The sequence below is a fragment of the Myxine glutinosa genome, chromosome 9 (assembly GCF_964187855.1).
Source record: "Myxine glutinosa chromosome 9, kmMyxGlut1.1, whole genome shotgun sequence".
Taxonomy (NCBI): domain Eukaryota; kingdom Metazoa; phylum Chordata; class Myxini; order Myxiniformes; family Myxinidae; genus Myxine; species Myxine glutinosa.
In genome coordinates, this window is record NC_136269.1 from 133425228 (window position 1) to 133440599 (window position 15372).

The following is a 15372-nucleotide window of genomic DNA, read 5'->3' on the forward strand; positions in this document are numbered from 1 at the left end:
TCTGCCCAAATTATAAGCTGTCATGGAATCCATAATTGCTGCCGATGTAATTTTTCATCGCTTCAAACATCCTGATCTATGGCCTTTAGTTTGGATTCTGGCCCAGTCACTAAACTCTGCCCATGTTGCCGATCTGTTCTCCGTGGCTTTAGCTCTTACACGAGCCTCGACTTTGAATACCAAAAAAATAAAATAACAAGAAAGAGCAATTAGAGATTGCAAAACCTCGCCAGGATGTATCTTCAGTGATTTTTAAGGCTTGTGTTAAAACAAATATGGCGGCCGAACCACGTGACCGATTACGTCATCATTTCTTTCTAAACTAATTTATTCCTAGATTATGCTCAAGAAATTTCATCGTGATCGGATGAAGTTTTGTACTTGTCAAATTATGACGTCATAATGGAGGCACCTATGACATCATCATTAACATATTTTATTTCCCATGGAGAGTTCTTTACAATGAGCCATGTATCAATTTTTTCTATTCAGCGATTTCGGAGATATAGAGGTGCAAGGTTTTTAGGTTTTTCCAAGCTGGCGGCCGAACCACGTGATCTATGATATCATAATTATCATTAAAAAATTATACAGGTGGAGTTGCACCTATGGTGAAAATTTCCTGTCAATCGGAACTAATTCAGAGAAAATCGGTTGCAGAGAAAATCATGTTTATTCTGTGCGGACAGACAAACAAACAGACAAACAGACTCAAATGCAATACCCTCTCCTCTGGCGAGGGTAACTAGAGCAATGTGACTGTGTCGGCAATATGCCTCCGTGTAGTCCATGCCCCTGACAATGGGTAGATGCCCTCGTTCACTGTCCTAAAAATAAACAAGCTAGATTTCAGCTGTTTTGATTTCATTTTCACCAGAGGAGAGTTTGATTTCAGTTTGATTTCAACCCTTCAGCTGTTTTGAAGCATCACATTTTTACCACGGGACAGGTCTCACATCGATCGGTGAAGCGTTTTCGGAGAAGGAATTTTTTAAAATATCAGCTTTCAAGCTAATATGGCTGCCAAACCACATGACATACATCAAAAATGTACACTCTGCATATGTAAGATCACGTTTGTGAAGTTTCATGTGGATCGGATAAGGTTCGTTTTTCTATCCAAGATGGCTGCCAAACCACGTGACCTATGACGTCATCATTTTCAAACTATAAGCAACAATGCTGTTGGATGACACCTGTAAAATTTCGCATCGATAGGGTAAGCGGTTTCAGAGATATAATGATTTAATATTTTCCTTAAATCCAATATGGCTGCCAAAATATGTAACCCAAGATGTCATAGATTTAATATTTCAATACAAATGGGTCAGAGATGATGTACATGCAATTTTAGATTTTTAGGATAAGGCATTTGATTGAAACATTTATGGCTGGTATACCACTTCACCAATGATGTCATCATTATCATGCTTTTGTTCCCCATCATCTTGCTTTCTTGCTTTGTTACACCCTCAATCATCTTGCTTTTCCACAGGCCTCAATCTTGTAAAGAAAAAAGTCATTTTTAAATAAAATTTTGAACAAAAAAAAAAAATCTGCTTCTTCAAGAGCAGCCAAATGAATGCTCCAAGTCTAATGATTTATACAAACATACTGGTGAAAGGAAACATTCCCAAAGAGTGGAGAAACTATCTCATTTGATTTGTCCGAAACAAAAAGACATGTATGCAATGGTGTGTGTGTGTGTGTGTGTGTGTGTGTGTGTGTGTGTGTGTGTGTGTGTGTGTGTGTGTGTGTGTGTGTGTGTGTGTGTGTGTGTGTGTGTGTGTGTGTGTGTGTGTGTGTGTCATTGGTTGTTATCCCCATATGCGGGTTTCAGGAGATGACATTTTCGGGTGACACCGTCACAATTTCGGTCTTCGAGGCCGGCCGATAGGCACAGTGTGACCGGAAGGGACGAGGTTCTCCTGACCACGTGGCCCTTGACTTGGTTTGTCCGCACAATGTGGGCGCTTTCAGGATGAACTTTAGCCGGGGAGCGTTTGGGCGCCCCAACCTGATACTGCCGCCCACGCGCAGAACAACTTGTGAGTGCACGTGGGTCCCGGCGGTCCCACTGGCCTAGCGCTACCATGTTTAGACAGCGAACTCCGTCCCCGGGCACCACGTCTGACTCTCTTATTCAGGGAGCATGGCGACGTGGGCACGGTAGGACACCCGCGGAGCCCCGGCGGACCAGGGACGCGCGAGCCTACGCGTTAGCGTGCTACGGCGGAATCAACGGCTTCGGCCACGGCCGAGCCGATACTCGGCCCGGTCGCCCGGAAATGAACTGGTTCGACGCCCGCGCTAGAGAGGTCGCGGGCGACTGAGATGTATTAACAAATTAGTTAATTAATTTGAGACGTCCGATTTCTAGTGTTTGGAAATTTGGAAGAGCTTGACCCTAGCCTTTCCCTTGCGAGGGCAAGGAGGAACTTAACACTTGACACTTAAGCTTAGTTTGAAGTACACCCTGCCAGCGCTCCCGGTGGGACGGCAGGGCAACCAGAAGGGACGAGGTTCTCCTGACCACGTGGCCCTCGATCTGGGAAGCGAGAGGCGTTCCATTAGTGGACGCGCCCCTCACGCCCGACTTTTGGGCGGCCCCGGCAGGCCGTTTGTTTTGACGTTCCGTGACAGGCCCCGCACCCCCACCTCCGGGCCGACCGGGCGACCGGAATGAATCCCGGTGTCCCGATCCGAACCTTCAGAGCGGGCCGGCTGGGGAGTGCCAAGCACCCCGTACCTGCACTTTCCGTCCCTGCGGTCCCAAATACCGGAACCACCCGAATACCACTTTATTCGACAAAATGAGGTGCGGCCTACAGCCTTAGAAAACCAACCCTATATAAGTCAATACCTCCAACGACACAACCTTGGTGTTGGGCTAGCGGCTAGGGTGCCGGCTTAGGATCCTAGGATCCTGGGTTCGAATCCCGGTCGATCGCTGAATTAACGCCAGGGGGGTTGACTCAGCCTGTCATCCTTCCGAGGTCGGCTAATTGAGTACCAGTTCACTGGTAATTCCCTGTTTGTCGTTAAAGGCGGCAAAAAGGGTTGGCGTCAGGAAGGGCATCCGGCCGTAAAACATTGCTTCAAAAAGGGGACCAAAAAAACCAACAACAACCACGGTTCCCGAAAAAGGCCAACCCCCGCTTTGCGGGGAAAAATGGCCTCTAAAGGTGGTAGGAGATGGAACGGAGCCCGACCAGGTCTCAAAGTATCCACCTTCCTGTTGATACATTGGTTCAGGAAATACTCATATTTACTCAACCTTATGCTCCGGTACCACAAAAGAAAAAGAAAAAACCTTAAAAAGCATCTGAAAATGCAACGCCCATCTGCGTCCTCTTTGTACTTGAACTAAACTTGACGAAAATGGCTGAACCATTTTTAAAATGAAGTACATTTTATTAATCAGTGTTCTCCACATTATCATAATAAGGGTTTGTTGAAAATTTGCTGACAAAAGCACAAAGGGTAAAAGGTTATTGCCTGGACTGACCCACTGAAGCTCAATGGTAAACAAGTGTTACGCCTAGGTCCCCCGTCGGGGAAGTGATGAGTTGACAAAGTGGAAGACGCAGAAAACATGCTATGATATGATATTTCGCTCACAAGGTTCAGACATACATGGCGGCGGCCATCTTGGATTTTGACGTGGCGACCCAATTTTCAATAGGGTTCTTCCTTATGCCTAGATACACACCAGATTAGAAGTTGGTACTTCGCTTATTTTTCAAGATATTCCGCTCACAAGGTTCAGACATACATGGCATCAGACATACATGGCGGCGGCCATCTTGGATTTTGACGTGGGTTGCACCCCACACACCAAATTCGAATGCGGTCCTTCGCTTACGCACGCACACACGCACGTACGCACGCACGGACGGACAAACCATCGTCCCCCTTTCGCTCCGCAGTGCGACGGGGGACAATAAACGAGAACGGTACTTTGTAGAGCACATACCTCCACCAGGCTGAACAGTTTACGTTTTGTATCGCAGTGATAAGCCAGATCTGGATCCGGACCTGAACCAAAATCAAATCAGCTTGTTCTTGTCACTTCACCAACGCATCCACAACGTTTTGTAACAACTCGCCCATACCGTTTTGAGATATCATGCTGCACAGTGCCCCCCCCATAAGTATTGGACCAGCGAGGTCAAATTTGTTCTTATTGCTATGTACTCAATAAATTTGGATTTTAGATCAAAAGATGAACATGAGTCAAGAGTACAGAAGGTCAGTTTTTAGCTCACCTGGAACGAAGTTCAGGGGAGCTTATGCGATGGTGCGTCGTCCGTCCGTAAACACTTGCCGTAAACGAAACGCAACGTAACGTCACATAAACTTCTTCTCCAAAACTGCTGATTGTGCTCCTTGGCAAACTCCAAACTTGGCACAAATGATTTTCTGTGTTGTGACTAAAGTTTGATCACGGCATTAAAAAAAAAATATATATATATATATAGATATATATATATATATATATATATATATATATTCGCTCGGCTCGCTGCGCTCGCCTCACCACGCGTCATTACAGAGGGACGGGCTTGTTTTAGCTGAAGATAATGACTGTACCTGACTTTCTGTTTTGTCCTGGTTTACACCAATCATAATACAAACAATTATTTTGCACAAATTTATTTGTCGTGTTTGTGATATTACATTTTAAAAGCAATTTCGGTTGAAAAAATATTTTAAAAATAAAATTAAAAACCCTCAGCACATACATACAGGAGGGGTAGGTGGAGACTGGAAGTAAGGGACGATTACACCTCACCACCATGCAATTCAAAACACCTCACCACTACGTAATTCAAAACACCTCACCACCACATAATTCAAAACACCTCACCACCACGTAATTCAAAACACCTCACCACCACGTAATTTAAAACACCTCACCACCACGTTATTAAAAACACCTCACCACAACGTTATTAAAAACACTTCACAACCACGGGAAAAAACTTTCAGGGAGTAGTTCAGTGACAACACAGACACTGCCCAGATATGTAAATATAAAGATAGATGACTGACTGTACCTGAGTTGCTGTCGTCATGGTTTACATAAATCATAATACAAACAATTATATTGCACAAATGCATTTGTAATATACGTGATATTACATTTTATAAACAATTGAAGTTGAAGTTTTAAGTTGAAAATTTTTTTTTTTCAAATAAATATTCAAAAAAAAAATCAAATTTTTTTTTTTTTAAATCAAATTTTTTTTAAAAAATTCCCCCAAAAAACTACCCTTCGGACATACTTTGTTGTCACTAAACTACTCCCTCAAACTTTTGTGAAATCGTACCAAACTTCTGGTATGCACCTATCTCTCCCGTCGGTATGTCCTAAGGGTATTTATTTTTTTAATTTTCAATTTTTTTTTTGGGGGGGGGGGGGGGGGGGGATTCATCTTCAATTGTTTATAAAATGTAATATCACGGATATTACAAATACATTTGTGCATTATGGTTGTTTGAATTATGATTGGTGCAAACCATGACAAAACAGCAACTCAGGTACAGTCATTTATGTATCTATATATCGACATATCTGGGCAGTGTCTGTTGTCACTGAAATACTCCCTGAAACTTTTGTTTCCGTGGTTGTGAAGTGTTTTCAATAAAGTGGTGGTGGTTTTGAATCACGTGGTGGTGAGATATTTTGAATTATGTGGTGGTGAATTGTTTTTAATTATTTGGTGGTGAGGTGTTTTGAATTTGTTGGTGATGAGGTGTTTTGAATTACTTGGTGGTGAGGTGTTTTGAATTACATGGTGGTAAGGTGTTTTGAATTATATGGGGGTGAGGTGTTTTGAATTACTTGGTGGTGAGGTGTTTTTAATTATGTGGTGGTGAGGTTTTTTGAATTACATGGTGGTAAGGTGTTTTGAATTACGTGGTGGTGAGGTGTTTTGAATTATGTGGTGGTGAGGTGTTTTGAATTACATGGTGGTAAAGTGTTTTGAATTACATGGGGGTGAGGTGTTTTGGATTACTTGATGGTGAGGTGTTTTAAATTTGGTGGGGGTGAGGTGTTTTAAATTACGTGGGGGTGAGGTGTTTTGAATTACGTGGTGGTGAGATGTTTTAAATTACTTGGTGGTGAGGTGCTTTGAATGACGTGGTGGTGAGATGTAATCGTCCCAAACTTCCAGTCTGCACCTACCCTCCCGTAGTCCCGTATGTACGTGCTGAGAGCTTCCTTTTTGAATTTTATATATTTTTTCAACCTAAATCTTCAACCTAAATGGCTTATAAAAATGTAATATCACAAACATGACAAATAAATTTGTGCAAAATAATTGTTTGTATTATGATTGGTGGAAATCATGACAACACAGCAACTCAGGTACAGTCATTATCCTCAGCTAAAATAAGCCCGTTCCTCAGTAACGATGCGTGGTGAGGCGAGCACAGCGAGCCGAGCCAAGCTAGTATATGTATATATATATATATATATATATATATATATATATATACATAAAATGGAGGTCTAAGGGGTCTACCGGGGGTCAAAGCAGATCCACGTTTGACACCCCGAAATAGGAATTTGCTTCATCCTCTGAAACTACACCCACAATTACGATGAAACTTGACCACAACCTTCACCACCCATGATGCACCAATGTTTGTTCACGGCATTTAAAAAAAAAAAAAAAAAAAAATCGGGATCTGAGGTAGTCTATGGGGGAGGTTGCCCCCCAAAATAGGTATTTCTTTGTTTGTTTGTTTAAAGTCTTATGATTTTGTTCGTATGATTGTACATGCTGCTCTGTCTTCTAGCAACCATTGAAATTGGTTTAAAATGCCATGATACGGTTTAAGATACCTTTAATCAGTGAAGTATACTGCTTTATTCTACCAGGTGAGTGCCCAGGGGTATTGCCCCTATGTTTTATTATTTCTTAGTATTGCTATTAATATTTCTTATTATTGCATAGTATTTCTATTCTTGGTTTGATTTTTCTGTGATCAAAGGCAGTTGTTTTCCTTCGCCAACCTGGCCGGTGTCGATTGCTAAGTACATGAGTGGTTTCTTTATTCTTCAAGATTTTCCAAAATTGTTGTATTTACTATGCTCAATTTCAGGCTATTGTTCTAACTGAATTATTCTGTTCTTTCAACTGCCAAATTGCTTGTTTCATATTGTTGTATTTACTATGCTCAATTTCAGGCTATTGTTCTAACTGAATTATTCTGTTCTTTCAACTGCCAAATTGCTTGTTTCATAGACAGTTCTCTGGTCGACTGACTCCAAAGGTAGACTCCCAAAGCAAAAGCAAAGGCTAAAACCAGGATTAGACATTCACAACTCTTATGCGTGCACAATCAATGCAACACGAAACACCGGAGCACCAACAAACACCTGTCAATCATCTGTTCCAATACTTATGCTCACCTAAAATGGGAGGAATTACCATCAAAAGTGCTTTTGTTGTACAATGATAAAACATATATATATATTCATAGAAATACCAACAAATAAAAGTTGTTAGCTGTACTCTTGCCTCATATTCGTCTTTTGATCTCATATCAAAATTTGAGTATACAGCAACAACAACAACAACAACAACAACATGCATTTTAAAGGCCATTTTCCCTACTAGAGCGGGGCTGAGCCTTGCGGTCCCCATGACAATCTTCTCCATCTTGCCCTATTTTCTGCATCTCTCCTTGTTAACCCCCTTGCCCGCATTTCTTCTTCCACCATCTTTAGCCAAGTCTTTCTCGGTCTTCCCCGTCCTCTACTTCCTTCTACATTCATTTCCATCACTCTTCTCAACCAGTCACTTTCATCCTTCCTCAACACATGACCAAACCATCTCAACCTGTTCCTCTTCACAGCATCAATCACAGGCTCTATTCCCATCATTTTTCGCAATTCATCATTTGTCTTCCTCTCTCAACGATACTCCGCACATCTGTCGAACCATTCGCATTTCCACCCTTTCCAACCTTCGTTGCTGCTCTACATTCATTACCCATGTCTCGCTCCCATAAATCATAACACTTCTCAGACATGCAGCACACACCTTTCCCTTCAGCTTCAACGACACTCCCCTCATCATCAGCACGCCACTCAGTTCCCGAAACTTCTTCCATGCACATCTCACTCTAGCAACCGTTGCCGAATCTGATCCACCTTCTCCATTCAAATTGCATGTCTCTGAGGTAGCAAAATGTTTTCACACCTTCCAGCTTCATGCCGTCTCCAAGATCTTTTCTACCCCCCGGTAATTCACCCCAGAGTCCTTGCAGTGTTCATATGTTTTATTCCTCTCCCACCTCCCCCCCAAGTCCTCCCGATGTCCCTGCTCTCAAATGTTGTGTTTGTGTCCTTCCCCCTCTTCCCCCTCTCTTTTGTGTCCTTCCCCCTCTCTCCCCATCTTGTCTGCCGCTCCCCTTGTTTTTTGTGTTTTGTGTGTCGGTTTGTCTTTTTGTGTGATTAATGTTAGCTCTTTCACGAGCCTCGATCTTGTATACAAAAAAAAATAAAATAAAATAAAAATCCAACTCAACATTTCCTCCATCTGCAGCTCCCTCTGTGCACACCTTACATTTGAATGTAGCTGCCACACTGGTTAATGACCCTCTCAGACCACTACATTTTTGATGAACCTACTCAGCGCACATTGTACATTGAATGGAGTTCACTCTGCCACCCTTCCTACACACAGCACAGGGCCACTTCCCAGTTCTTTCCACCTCACCACATGCTTTACCACTTGCCATCCCCTTCGTCTTTCCGATATTCACCTTCAGACCTTTTGTCTCCATACATTCCTTCCACTTGTTCATCTTTTCCTTCAGTCCATCCATACTTTCCGCAATCAACACCAGATCATCTGCATACAACAACTCCCACGGTAAACCCTCCTTTACGTTCTGAGCCAGCACCTCAATCACAGCTACAAATAGTAGTGGACTTTGTACCGACCCCTGATGCACTCCCACCTTCACCTCAAACTCACCACTGTTCCCGTCCTTCGTCCTTACAGCTGTGCGCGCTCTTTTGTATACAGCAATAATAGCAAATTTGACTTCACTGTTCCAATACTTATCGAGGGCACTACATATATCGTTTTTGGACCCATCTCTCAATGGTGAAGAATCACATGGAAAAATAGATCTCGTATCCAGATCTGGATGCAGATCTTCACCAAAATCTAATCAATTCGTCATGGTCACACACTCAACCAGGTCAAACAAGTTTCATCTGGGTCTGTCCATAACTTGAGATAAACCTGCTCATAGAAAAACAAACATACAAATAGACAGACAGACAAACAGGGGTGAAAACATAACCTCTGGGCCCCTTCGGTAATGGAGGTAATAAACATGGAAGTGATTTACAAAAATCGGCCGTCTCACGCTGCGTGGTTAACGGGTTAATAAGGCCGATTGGTACTGACTTTGAATTTGCCCTTTTTAACCAATTATTAATTGCAGTAGTCTTTTCCATATTCTCATAAGGGTTTGTTGAAAATTCGATAACAAAAGCTCAAATGGTAAAAAAGGTTTTGCCTTGGACAAACACAAAAACACACGTTTGCAAAACCCCATCTCCCGCAATAACACATATTTTCATCACTTTTTGACACAAATAATCATACCATTCAACACTGCAATTGTTAGCACTACCTCGCTTAAGTTTATTTATTTATTTTTTTATACAGGCGAGATTGATGCATCCCCTGAAAAAAAAAATCAATGAAAAAAAAATTCGGACAATGCAATCTCTCCATTTAAATTTTTTTATAAGTTCATCAGTAAGATAGATGATTGACATCTGTGAAATCGTGGAATGCATACATCTTGTTCCTCGAAATACAGCATTGCCACCTACATACAGCATAATCAGTGACAGGGATGAAAAGGAAATAAGCATCAATGCCTTCATTAAGGATTTAAATGTCATAGAAAACATCCAGTAGTCCTATGCTTGCAGGGCTCCTGGATACCGAGAGGTCGGAATGCCCAGGCATCATCGATATCTCCCAACCGAATGACCTTGGCCCAGGGGTTGTTACTTTACTACTGGGGATAGGTTGATGGCCTATTGATCTTCCACAATCTATTCTTGGGAATCACAACTCATGCTCTCTCCATTATCAGCCAGGTTCCAGCCCTAAAGTGTTGCACAGAATCATTGAACAACCCACTCTTTCTCCATCTCGCCAAGTAAGCTCTGCTCACCCAAACCCCGTTGTTCACAGTCTAACACTATCCGAGCAGAACCAACACCAATCTTATTATTTTGCCTCCAGACTTTTAAAGTAATGGCTCACCATCATGTCATGTTAACTTGTGAAGACTTTTCTCCCCTCCTTCCCTCCACCCCCCGCCCCCCTCCCCTCCACCCCCCACCCCCCGCCCCCCCCCCCCCCCCCCCCCACCTACACATCAAATCCCCCATCACTGCTGTCAGTACACAAGCCTAAAGCCTTCTGCATTACAAACTCTGACATATCAAAAACATAGGGGCAATACCCCTGGGCGCTCACCTGGTAGAATAAACAGTATACTGCACTGACTGAATAAAGGTATTTTAAACCAATCCCAATGGTTGCTAGAAGACAGGGCATCATGTAGAATCATATTAACATAATCACAAGACTTTAAACAAACAAACAAAAAATACCTATTTTTTGGTATTTTTGGTATAACAAGAAAAAAATACCCTCTCCCCCTCCCCTAAGGTTGTAGTGCGGCGTCATTGAAATTGTGTATGTAGTTTCAGAGAAAAGAGCAAATACCTACTTTGGGGGGGGGGGGAGGGGCAACATACACTCCCCCCTGTGGAGCGGCTAGACCCCGATTTTTTAAATGCCGGCAACAAACGTTGGTACATCATGGCTGATGAACGGAACGTTGTGGTCAAGTTTCATCGGAATTTAATGTACTGTTTCTTAGAAAAAAGCAAATACCTATTTTGGGGGTCAACCCTCCCATACACACCCTCAGGGTCCGATTTTTTTTAATTCCGTGAAAAAAACTTTGGTACTTCATGGGTGGTGAAGGTGGTGGTCAAGTTTCATCGAAATCATGTGTGTAGTTTCAGAGGAAAAAGCAAATTCCTTTTTTTGGGGGGTGTCAAACCTGGATCCACTTAAACCCCCCGGTAGACCACCTTAGACCCCGATTTTTTTAATGCCGTGAACAAACTTTAGTCACAATATAACAAATATATGTGCCAAATTTGGTCGCAATCCCATCAGCGGTTTCAGAGAAGAAGTTGCAAGTGTTTAAGGACAGCCGGACGACGCGCCATCACATAAGCTCCCCTGAACTTCGTTCCAGGTGAGCTAAAAAGGACTTTCTCACGACTTAAAGTGAATTCAACGCTAAGCAGACCTGCCATATTACCGGTGAAGAAACATCAGGCCAAGGTAAAATGTTGTGGGTCAAAACAAATGGATTATTAAAATGGGATGCTTGAAGAGGAAGTCCAAACACGGGCCAAGATTGATGTGGTGTAAGCATGGTGAAGTAATATAAATCTCAGTAGAAAGGCAGCAAGTATTTTAAGTGGAATGAATTGTCTGTAAACCTGAGTTTAACCTTGCATAAAGTCTCAAAACATTCCAACATGACATCAGGCCTTAGACAAAAGACACATGGTGTGTGTGGGCGCGGTCAGTACCTTCACACACGTTTCATATCATGGAGACCGAGAGGGAAAAAAAATTGAATGACCTAATCTTGGAAACATGGAAACTCTCATCCTGTGAGTGAACGCATTCAGCGACAAGGAATTGGACCTGCATCCAACTGTTCAGGGAGTTGTTCTCAAAGTACAGTAGGTTATGTTGGAAATAAAACTTCAACTCGTTTTCTTCCGACAACCTCCTGATAACCCCTAACCACACCCAATCAAACAGGTAGCTATGTACAAACCATTTTTAAACCCCCATCTAACCACAAACCAATATCATGCAGGCCTAATATGTAGTTTTACAATTAGCTTAAAGATGAGGGACCAAAACCCAAATTTACGAGGCAAAGCAAAATACAAATAATAACTAGAAAGCATCCCAAAATACAAAGCCCGTCCACATCCGCTTTGTACTCAAACTAAACTTGATGAAAACAACAGGTTAAAAAAAGCAAAATTGATCAATTAGTGTTTTCCATATTCTCATAATGAAGGTTTGTTGAAAATTTGATGACAAAAGCTGAAATGGTAAGAAGGTTATGGCCTCGACAGACAGAGACTAAAAAGTGATCATAGACCGACCGGTACTTACGAAATCAGTCGCTGCGGCCTTGACTTTTCTAGGGAAAAAAAAACAAAAAAAACAACAACAATAGTCTTTTAGCTTCTAACAATAGAACGTCAAAAGCAATCGGCATCTAGATTTTAAATGGTGAACCAATTCAGTAACCCAATATGCAAATTCTGTTTCCATTTCATCAATCAAATGAAAATTAACGATTTTATGAGACCTTTCCCTTTGACCAAAGTATCAAGTTGTCTTCTCCATATTCATATAATAAAGGTTTGTTGAAAAATCTATGACAAAGGTTTAAATGGTAAAAACGTTATGGCCAGGACAGACCGACAGACAGACAGATTTAGCGTCCCACTGCACAGGGGACAAGTTAATAATAATTGATAGATAATATCACGGTTTTGGAAACGGACACCCATTTTGATTCATACCAGCCATGTCTACCCATCACTTTACTGAATGCTTTAATCAAAAGACAGCATGTTGTGTGTAGTCTATTTCTCAAACACATTGTATGTCAAGTTGTGAATCTCAACGAGAATGTAAAATGAAACAAAAACGTGAAAAAATGGATCTTTTATAACACGTAGTTGCTGCTGCTATCATTGCTGTTGTTGTTTGTGCACATTTATATTAAAAAAAAAAAATTATATTGCTTTGAGAATTATTACTATTTATTATTTTGTGTGCTCCTGCCGTGTCCCTCCAAAGAGATCCTGCAGTCATAGACAAACGTTACCATCGGAAACGCGACATTAAGCACCCATTCCCGCATCTTCTTCAATTCCAAAATGACGCTTTTAAAACAGGCATCTTTATTATTAAATGGACACCAATTTTCGCTCCAGGTAAATCGTTCATTCGCTTTCCAACCATGTAGATAGATAAGCTTTCCAATGGGACCATTTTATTATTCTATGATGGAAGGAACCGGTAAAGATCGAGGTCGTGTTGCTTCTTCCTCTTCTCCTTCTTCTTCTTCTTCTTCCTCACAGGCCACACAGACGGATGCGTTTACTTTTAGTAATAGACTAGAAGATAACACCCATCGCTTCGCTGACGTGAATACCAATGTTAGAGACACATTTACGTATGCTTTAAAAGGCGGTGTATAATCGGAAATGGTGTTTGACAGGGCGATATATTACTCTGATATGAATAAAATGGAAATGTTGAAAAAAAAGTATTGAATATGGCAAGCGTTTTCTGAATGTAATTGATATGAGAAACAGGATTGAATGAGACTCGGCATTGTTATAAGTGAAGAAGAAGATGAAGGAGGAAGAGTTTTTGTTTTAAAACTGTAAATTGAAACCGGCTCATGTAACTGTAATGTAAACTCAGGCTCAACTTTGTTGAGCTAACTGTAATGCTGTAATGTAAGGCTCATGTAAACAGGCTCAAACTGTAAATTGAACCCCCCCCCCCCCCCCCCCCTCGCCTCCTCCCTCCAAGCCCTCTCCCTCCCACACATCTCCCGAAGTCCCTGCTCTCAAATGTTGTGTTTGTGTGCTTCCCCTTCTCTCCCCATCTTGTCTACCGCTCCCCTTTTTAGATATTTTGTTTGTCTGTTTGATTTGTGTGTGTGATAAATGTTAGCTCTTTCATGAGCCTCGATTCTGTATACAAAAAATATATATATATATATATCTGATTGATAATGCTGTCCATTGTGTAGGGGGTACCGTTATTGCTCCATTCGGCCAATTGTTGATCGAAGGACGCACATCGAGAATGGGCTCCTTTTATATCATCGATAAATTTTGTTTTTTTGTTTTTTTGAAACAAACCTCTATACATCTCATATTCTCAACCAACTGACATAAACACCATCCTTCAATCAACCAATCCATATATAAATGTTTTTTTTAATGTTTACATCAGAGGGGAAAGGATGGTCAAGGCCAAAAGGCCAAAGGCCACCCAACACCACTGAGCAACAACTGGCACCAATAACTGAGTGACCGAACAGGTGATGTTACAAATCTTTGTTATGAAGCTCGTTTCACTGCGTTGGCAAAAATAATCCCGAGTTGTAACACACATTTCCCGGGTTCAATCAAACACGTGGCTAGCTGCCCAACTGTGCCCAAAATCATTCCACACCATTTTATCTTCTTTTCCTATCCTCTCGGATCATACAAGAGATTTAGCTTCATGATCATACCCTTGGACGCAAAACTCGAGCTGGAAATGAAATTGATAAATTCAAACAAGTCAAATCAATGCCAAACAAAAATTATCAATGACATTTCAAGCATTATCCTTATCACAACTGAATCCAAAGACATATCGTGCACTTGGCAAAAATCCCAGCATATTTTGTCTGAATTCCTAACTGCATGTCCTCCATCGCTCCTGCCTCCCACTACAGAACAAGTTTTACACCACACATTAAAGGCCAATGAAACAGAGTAGGCCAGCCATGAGTTTGCATTTACACCCACTCAGAAAGGCACCAAGAAGAGTGGAGAGATTCATCTGCTCATAACTACAGCCACATTACGCCGATTGAGCCACGAGCTGAGAAGTCATCACGTGAAAAGATTCGGAGAATTAGAAGGACCTTCAGCACAGGGGACTGCTAGGCCCATCAAACCAGTGTAACCATGACAGTATCTAAGTACCTCCTATCCCCACCACTACCAAATACCACAACTATTCGGGGACGCCTCTTACGCGGTGGTTGTAACCCCCCCCCCCCCCCCCACCGCTCCCCCCCCCAACCAACAAAATCGGGGCCAAATCTTCCCTGTTGCCGAGATTTGTCAGGGCAGCGTGGTCATGGTCAGAGTGCCGATCGGTCCCCATAGACCAGCTCTTTCCCACTTTTTCTTTTCCCTCCTTTCCTTTTTTCTGTCTCTCTGTCTGTCTGTGTTTGTCTGTCTGTCTGTCTGTCTGTCTGTCTGTCTGTCTGTCTCTCTCTCTCTCTCTCTCTCTCTCTCTCTCTCTCTCTCTCTCTCTCTCTCTCTCTCTCTCTCTCTCTCTCTCTCTCTAACTCTCTTGTGGCCTGGACTTTGTATGTGGGGGATCTCTGGGTCGCTCCTGCGAGATAGATCGGCTGTCTCCATGCCTCGGACTTGTTGGAGAGAACTGTATTGGGCGATACAAC

At 42.1% G+C, this 15372-nt stretch overlaps 1 protein-coding gene across 2 annotated transcripts in view; it reads right to left on the reverse strand.

Annotated features, from left to right (window-relative positions):
* The window catches only part of LOC137434896 (signal-induced proliferation-associated 1-like protein 2), a 454554-nt gene that overhangs the window by 334790 nt on the left and 104392 nt on the right, over window positions 1–15372 (reverse strand). For both annotated transcript variants that reach the window (XM_078784965.1, XM_078784963.1), the window contains exon 3: window positions 12276–12303. The gene's annotated coding sequence lies outside the window, so the exon portion shown is untranslated. The remainder of the gene's footprint in view (window positions 1–12275; window positions 12304–15372) is intronic.